Here is an 8,736-nt window from a genome sequence, read left to right as displayed (position 1 = left end):
GGAGGGAGGAGGAGAGAGAGCTGTCCAAACAGATCAACATCTGTCTCTGAGAGGGAGAGGGAGGAGAGGAGGAGAGGAAGGGAGGAGGAGAGAGACGGATATATTATTGAAGGTCAGGAGATTCTAGTCTTTATTAGGAAATGACCAAAGAAAGACGACAACGGTATTTGCTTCAGTAATGTTGAAGTGTTCCAATATGTTTAAAAAGCTTCATTCCCGGTGTTTTCTTATCCCAAATGCTGGTTCTTCTACAAACAAGTGATACCATTCTAGTCTTGGATAACACAAGGACACCTTATTTGTAGAGACATCGACCAGTAATGTTCACAGTGACATTTCAATGTTTGTTAAAATCCTAGTTTCTATGCCATGTGAAGGCTGCAATGCTGTTATGGACGTTGACTCTGTAATGTTGTCAGTCAAATGTTTGTGCCAAAAAAAAGTATTTATTTATTTCTCCCATTCGAAGGAAGTCCATTTAAGGTCTATTGTTGATGTAATTCCAATGATTTATTCTCTAAATTCCAGTGAAGCATGAAGGACAGATCTTTAATCGTTTTGGACAAAATAATGCATTGAAAATGTACATTACCAGTCAAAGGTTTGAACACACCTACTCATTCAAGGGTTTTTTCTTTATTTTTACTATTTTCTACAATGTAGAATAATAGTGAAGACATCAAAACTATGAAATAACACATATGGAATCATGTAGTAACCAAAAAAAGTCAACAACAAAAATATATTTTTTTGCCTTGATGACAAAGCTGTCATCAAGGCAAAGGGTGGCTACTTTGAAGAATCTCAAATATAAAAATATATTTTGATTTGTTTAACACTTTTTTTGGTTACTACATGATTCCATATGTGTTATTTCATAGTTTTGATGTCTTCACTATTATTCTACAATGTAGAAAATAGTAAAAATAAAGAAAAACCCTTGAATGAGTAGGTGTGTTCAAACTTTTGACTGGTCCTGTATAAATTAAATTTGATGAGATGTCAAAAAATATATGTTAGTTCAAGTATTAATATGTCTGTTAATCAGATTCCAGGTTGATCTTGAGACCTGATTGTGAATTAATGAACTGAGTTGGATTTAGACACGAGCACAAGTCTTTCGGCTGAATTCCAAGACACACGTCAACGACTCATTATAAAACTGTCTTTCAGCTGAATTCCAAGACACACACCAACGACTCATTATAAAACTGTCTTTCAGTTGAATTCCAAGACACACGCCAACGACTCATTATAAAACTGTCTTTCAACTGAATTCCAAGACACACCAACGACTCATTATAAAACTGTCTTTCAGCTGAATTCCAAGACACCAACGACTCATTATAAAACTGTCTTTCAGTTGAATTCCAAGACACACACCAACGACTCATTATAAAACTGTCTTTCAGTTGAATTCCAAGACACACGCCAACGACTCATTATAAAACTGTCTTTCAACTGAATTCCAAGACACACCAACGACTCATTATAAAACTGTCTTTCAGCTGAATTCCAAGACACCAACGACTCATTATAAAACTGTCTTTCAGCTGAATTCCAAGACACACACCAACGACTCATTATAAAACTGTCTTTCAGTTGAATTCCAAGACACACCAACGACTCATTATAAAACTGTCTTTCAGTTGAATTCCAAGACACCAACGACTCATTATAAAACTGTCTTTCAGCTGAATTCCAAGACACACACCAACGACTCATTATAAAACTGTCTTTCAGTTGAATTCCAAGACACACGCCAACGACTCATTATAAAACTGTCTTTCAGTTGAATTCCAAGACACACACCAATGACTCATTATAAAACTGTTTTTCAGTTGAATTCCAAGACACACCAACGACTCATTATAAAACTGTCTTTCAGTTGAATTCCAAGACACACGCCAACGACTCATTATAAAACTGTCTTTCAGCTGAATTCCAAGACACCAACGACTCATTATAAAACTGTCTTTCAGTTGAATTCCAAGACACACGCCAACGACTCATTATAAAACTGTCTTTCAACTGAATTCCAAGACACACCAACGACTCATTATAAAACTGTCTTTCAACTGAATTCCAAGACACACCAACGACTCATTATAAAACTGTCTTTCAGCTGAATTCCAAGACACACCAACGACTCATTATAAAACTGTCTTTCAGTTGAATTCCAAGACACACACCAACGACTCATTATAAAACTGTCTTTCAGTTGAATTCCAAGACACACCAACGACTCATTATAAAACTGTCTTTCAGCTGAATTCCAAGACACCAACGACTCATTATAAAACTGTCTTTCAACTGAATTCCAAGACACCAACGACTCATTATAAAACTGTCTTTCAACTGAATTCCAAGACACCAACGACTCATTATAAAACTGTCTTTCAGCTGAATTCCAAGACACACCAACGACTCATTATAAAACTGTCTTTCAGTTGAATTCCAAGACACACACACCAACGACTCATTATAAAACTGTCTTTCAACTGAATTCCAAGACACACCAACGACTCATTATAAAACTGTCTTGCACTTCTGTACTAAGTAACAATACAGTAATACTTGTAATATTTTGTTGTTTTGTATTATTTTGTAATAATTTTTTATATTTCGTATTATTTTGTAATAATTTGCTGCTTACTCTGCTATGCATTGTTGCTGTAAACAGCCATGTCATTGTGATATTTGCGCGCGGTACAATCATATTTTGATAAGTGTAATTATTTGAAGCCACGGAAGGAATACAACAGCCATATTACAGAGGAAGTTGGCTCCAAAAATGTTACAACTTCCTGTTTTGTTTTTAGTATTTGTGCTGTTTATTGTAAACAGTATTACACGGTGTTGCACATCTACAATAAGCACTTACATTTTGTTGATGTCCTATGCATATCGTAAACCAAGTGTTAAAATACACTCTTCTTGTTATAACTGGGCAGTATCATATGCCATACAGTGTTATCAACCAAAAATAAATAAAGCACAAGTATTATAGAAACAGATGAGTTGGAAGCTTGTCTTCTTCCTGTCCACAGTAGGAACTTGTCTGGCTGAGGAGTCTTCCTGTCTGGCTGAGGAGTCTTCCTGTCTGGCTGAGGAGTCTTCCTGTCTGGCTGAGTAGTCTTCCTGTCTGGCTGAGGAGTCTTCCTGTCTGGCTGAGGAGTCTTCCTGTCTGGCTGAGGGGTCTTCCTGAGCAGCTTTTACATAACCACATCTGCCTCTATAAGATCTCTTTCTCATAGAGGCCTAGTAGTAGTGGATCCATCCACTAGGAGTTGTTTTATCATCATGGGGAACTGCTGCCCTCTGTAGTGGATCCATCCACTAGGAGTTGTTTTATCATCATGGGGAACTGCTGCCCTCTGTAGTGGATCCATCCACTAGGAGTTGTTTTATCATCATGGGGAACTGCTGCCCTCTGTAGTGGATCCATCCACTAGGAGTTGTTTTATCATCATGGGGAACTGCTGCCCTCTGTAGTGGATCCATCCACTAGGAGTTGTTTTATCATCATGGGGAACTGCTGCCCTCTGTAGTGGATCCATCCACTAGGAGTTGTTTTATCATCATGGGGAACTGCTGCCCTCTGTAGTGGATCCGACCACTAGGAGTTGTTTTATCATCATGGGGAACTGCTGCCCTCTGTAGTGGATCCATCCACTAGGAGTTGTTTCATCATCATGGGGAACTGCTGCCCTCTGTAGTGGATCCATCCACTAGGAGTTGTTTTATCATCATGGGGAACTGCTGCCCTCTGTAGTGGATCCATCCACTAGGAGTTGTTGTATCATCATGGGGAACTGCTGCCCTCTGTAGTGGATCCATCCACTAGGAGTTGTTTTATCATCATGGGGAACTGCTGCCCTCTGTAGTGGATCCATCCACTAGGAGTTGTTTTATCATCATGGGGAACTGCTGCCCTCTGTAGTGGATCCATCCACAGGGAGTTGTTTTATCATCATGGGGAACTGCTGCCCTCTGTAGTGGATCCATCCACAGGGAGTTGTTTTATCATCATGGGGAACTGCTGCCCTCTGTAGTGGATCCATCCACTAGGAGTTGTTTTATCATCATGGGGAACTGCTGCCCTCTGTAGTGGATCCATCCACTAGGAGTTGTTTTATCATCATGGGGAACTGCTGCCCTCTGTAGTGGATCCATCCACTAGGAGTTGTTTTATCATCATGGGGAACTGCTGCCCTCTGTAGTGGATCCATCCACTAGGAGTTGTTTTATCATCATGGGGAACTGCTGCCCTCTGTAGTGGATCCATCCACTAGGAGTTGTTTTATCATCATGGGGAACTGCTGCCCTCTGTAGTGGATCCATCCACTAGGAGTTGTTTTATCATCATGGGGAACTGCTGCCCTCTGTAGTGGATCCATCCACTAGGAGTTGTTTTATCATGGGGAACTGCTGCCGTCTGTAGTGGATCCATCCACTAGGAGTTGTTTTATCATCATGGGGAACTGCTGCCCTCTGTAGTGGATCCATCCACTAGGAGTTGTTGTATCATCATGGGGAACTGCTGCCCTCTGTAGTGGATCCATCCACTAGGAGTTGTTTTATCATCATGGGGAACTGCTGCCCTCTGTAGTGGATCCATCCACTAGGAGTTGTTTTATCATCATGGGGAACTGCTGCCCTCTGTAGTGGATCCGTCCACTAGGAGTTGTTTTATCATCATGGGGAACTGCTGCCCTCTGTAGTGGATCCATCCACTAGGAGTTGTTTTATCATCATGGGGAACTGCTGCCCTCTGTAGTGGATCCATCCACTAGGAGTTGTTTTATCATCATGGGGAACTGCTGCCCTCTGTAGTAGATCCGTCCACTAGGAGTTGTTTTATCATCATGGGGAACTGCTGCCCTCTGTAGTGGATCCGTCCACTAGGAGTTGTTTTATCATCATGGGGAACTGCTGCCCTCTGTAGTGGATCCATCCACTAGGAGTTGTTTTATCATCATGGGGAACTGCTGCCCTCTGTAGTGGATCCATCCACTAGGAGTTGTTTTATCATCATGGGGAACTGCTGCCCTCTGTAGTGGATCCATCCACTAGGAGTTGTTTTATCATCATGGGGAACTGCTGCCCTCTGTAGTGTATCCATCCACTAGGAGTTGTTTTATCATCATGGGGAACTGCTGCCCTCTGTAGTAGATCCATCCACTAGGAGTTGTTTTATCATCATGGGGAACTGCTGCCCTCTGTAGTGGATCCATCCACTAGGAGTTGTTTTATCATCATGGGGAACTGCTGCCCTCTGTAGTGGATCCATCCACTAGGAGTTGTTTTATCATCATGGGGAACTGCTGCCCTCTGTAGTGGATCCATCCACTAGGAGTTGTTTTATCATCATGGGGAACTGCTGCCCTCTGTAGTGGATCCATCCACTAGGAGTTGTTTTATCATCATGGGGAACTGCTGCCCTCTGTAGTGGATCCATCCACTAGGAGTTGTTTTATCATCATGGGGAACTGCTGCCCTCTGTAGTGGATCCATCCACTAGGAGTTGTTTTATCATCATGGGGAACTGCTGCCCTCTGTAGTGGATCCGTCCACTAGGAGTTGTTTTATTATCATGGGGAACTGCTGCCCTCTGTAGTGGATCCATCCACTAGGAGTTGTTTTATCATCATGGGGAACTGCTGCCCTCTGTAGTGGATCCATCCACTAGGAGTTGTTTTATCATCATGGGGAACTGCTGCCCTCTGTAGTGGATCCGTCCACTAGGAGTTGTATTATCATCATGGGGAACTGCTGCCCTCTGTAGTGGATCCGTCCACTAGGAGTTGTATTATCACGGGGAACTGCTATTCTAGTCTAGCTTGTCCTTGGACTCTAAGACCTAAGGAATGTTTTTTAACAGGCCAGCGGAGCGCAGGTGTATGATAGGCAAGAAACAGAGGCTATTATTTAGATACTTATGCGTAACACATCATTCATTTAATAAATATATGGCTAATACAGCATGTAATTTATTTCCTGAAAGAGGTAGGCTAGGACGTCTATATATACGCTTCCTAATATTGAGTTGCACCCACTTTTGCCCTCAGAACAGACTCAAATCGTAGAGGCACGGGGCTTAGACTCTACAAGGGGGCATGGACTCTACAAGGGGGCATGGACTCTACAAGGGGGCATAGACTCTACAGGGGGGCATAGACTCTACAAGGGGGCATAGACTCTACAAGGGGGCATGGACTCTACAAGGGGGCGTAGACTATACAAGGGGGCATGGACTCTACAAGGGGGCATAGACTCTACAAGGGGGCATAGACTCTACAAGGGGGCATGGACTCTACAAGGGGGCATGGACTCTACAAGGGGGCATAGACTACAAGGGGGCATGGACTCTACAAGGGGCATGGACTCTACAAGGGGGCATGGACTCTACAAGGGGGCATGGACTCTACAAGGGGGCATAGACTCTACAAGGGGGCATAGACTCTACAAGGGGGCATGGACTCTACAAGGGGGCGTGGACTATACAAGGGGGCATGGACTCTACAAGGGAGCATAGACTCTACAAGGGGGCATAGACTCTACAAGGGGGCATAGACTCTACAAGGGGGCATAGACTCTACAAGGGGGCATAGACTCTACAAGGGGGCATAGACTCTACAAGGTGTGGAAAGTGTTCCACAGAGATACTGGCCCCATGTTGACTCCAATGATTCCCCCCGTTGTGTCAAGCTGGCTGGATGTAGCGTGGTCCACTTTGACAGCGACTACTGTAATCATTCTCAAGCTGTAACACAACAACATGTAACGGGGTGTGAATAGTTTCTGACGGCTTAATGGTTTAATGGCCTCACGTCCATCGGCTTGGTTCTTATTGCCCTGGTGTGATATGGTGCCATCTAGTGGTGTAGCGTGGCACACTTTGAATGCAGCAACTAATCATTCTAGAATTTATTTGAGGCTAATTCATTGATTCTACATACCAAATCTGGAGTCAATATGACTTATGGTTCATGAGAATTTTTATTTTTTATTGAACCTTTATTTAGTATGGCAAGTCAGTTAAGAACAAATTCGTATGTACAATGACGGCCTACCCAGGCCAAACCCGGACGACCCTGGGCCAATTGTGTGCCGCTCTATGGGACTCCCAATCACGGCCGGTTGTGATACAGCCCGGAATCGAACCAGGGTCTGTAGTGACGCCTCTAGCACTGACATGCAGTGCCTTAGTCCGCTGCGCCACATCGGGAGCAGATTTTGTATATATTTTTAGCATTAGCATTTGTGCTAACGTGCATCTATAGGAACAACTGTGGTCATATTTGAATGAAGCAATAATTGTTTCTTAAAACCATTAAAGACTGAAGTAATGAGTCTCAATAGAGAATCTGTTAGTATATCTGACCTTCATGAGGAGAAGATGATTTTGTAGCATTAGCCATTAGCGTTACATAGGCAAAGAATGAGTTGTTCATAGTTTCCTTGTGTTTTTTATACTGTATATCATTACCAAATTCAGCGTGGTTCATGTTAAGGACGTCCATGATAGTGATGACAAGTTTTACTGAGGAGTGGCTTCCGTCTGGCCACTCTAGAATAAAGTCCTGATTGGTGGAGTGCTGCAGATATGGTTGTCCTTCTGGAAGGTTCTCCCATCTCCACCGAGGAACTCTGGATCTCTGTCAGAGTGAACATTGGGTTCTTGGTCACCTCCCTGACCAAGGCCCTTCTCCCCTGATTGCTCAGTTTGGCCATGTGACCATCTCTAGGAAGAGTCTTGGTGGTTCTGAACTTCTTCCATTTAAGAATGATGGAGGCCACTGTGTTCTTGGGGAACTTCAATGCTGCAGACATTTTTTGGTACCCTTCCCCAGATCTGTGCCTCGACACAGTCCTGTCTCGGAGCTCTATGGACAATTCCTTCGACCTCATGGCTTGGTTTTTGCTCTGACATGCACTGTCAACTGTGGGACCTTATATAGACAGGTGTGTGCCTTTCCAAATCATATCCAATCAATTGAATTGACCACAGGTGGACTCCAATCAAGTTGTAGAAACATCTCAAGGATGATCTATGGAAACAGGATGTACCTGAGCTCAATTTCAAGTCTCATAGCAAAGGGTCTGAATACTTATGTAAATAAGGTATTTCTGTTTAACAAATTTGCCAACATTTCTAAAAACCTGTTTTCGCTTTGTCAATATAGATTGAGGAGGAAATTGTTTTATGTAATCCATTTTAGAATAAGGCTGTAACGTAACAAAATGTGGAAAAAGTCCAGGGGTCTGAATACTTTCCGAAGGCACTGGATTTAACTCTATGGTCTCAGTTAGACAGTCAACACTAGGTGTAACCAGTAATAGACTCTCATTCTGAATGATCACACACAACGGACGGCGATTCTTATTGGTCACTGTCACATGACACCCAACTATAACTAGTAGGTATATTCTCTGCCTGGACAACTGCTGCAGGGCAGTCCAAGGACAACAAGGGACAGACAGACACTCGGAGACAGAGAGAGAGAGAGAGGACACTGACTGACTGACCAGCTTTCTGACTCCAACCCCCAACACGTCTTCTGATCAAACTGCAGCGGCGACTTCAGGAGAAGAATCTCACACAAAAGGGTTTTGTCTTGTCTCCTGTTCACCCCTGTTGTTCTGTAGTCCGGTCTGTTGTTCTAAAGCTTCGGGATGCAGACCCAGATGATGCAGTACCAGACGATGCAGAACCAGACGATGCAGAGCGCG

This window comes from Salvelinus fontinalis, unplaced genomic scaffold, assembly GCF_029448725.1.
Source record: "Salvelinus fontinalis isolate EN_2023a unplaced genomic scaffold, ASM2944872v1 scaffold_0028, whole genome shotgun sequence".
In the NCBI taxonomy this organism is placed as follows: Eukaryota; Metazoa; Chordata; class Actinopteri; order Salmoniformes; family Salmonidae; genus Salvelinus; species Salvelinus fontinalis.
This window is presented reverse-complemented; position numbering follows the sequence as displayed.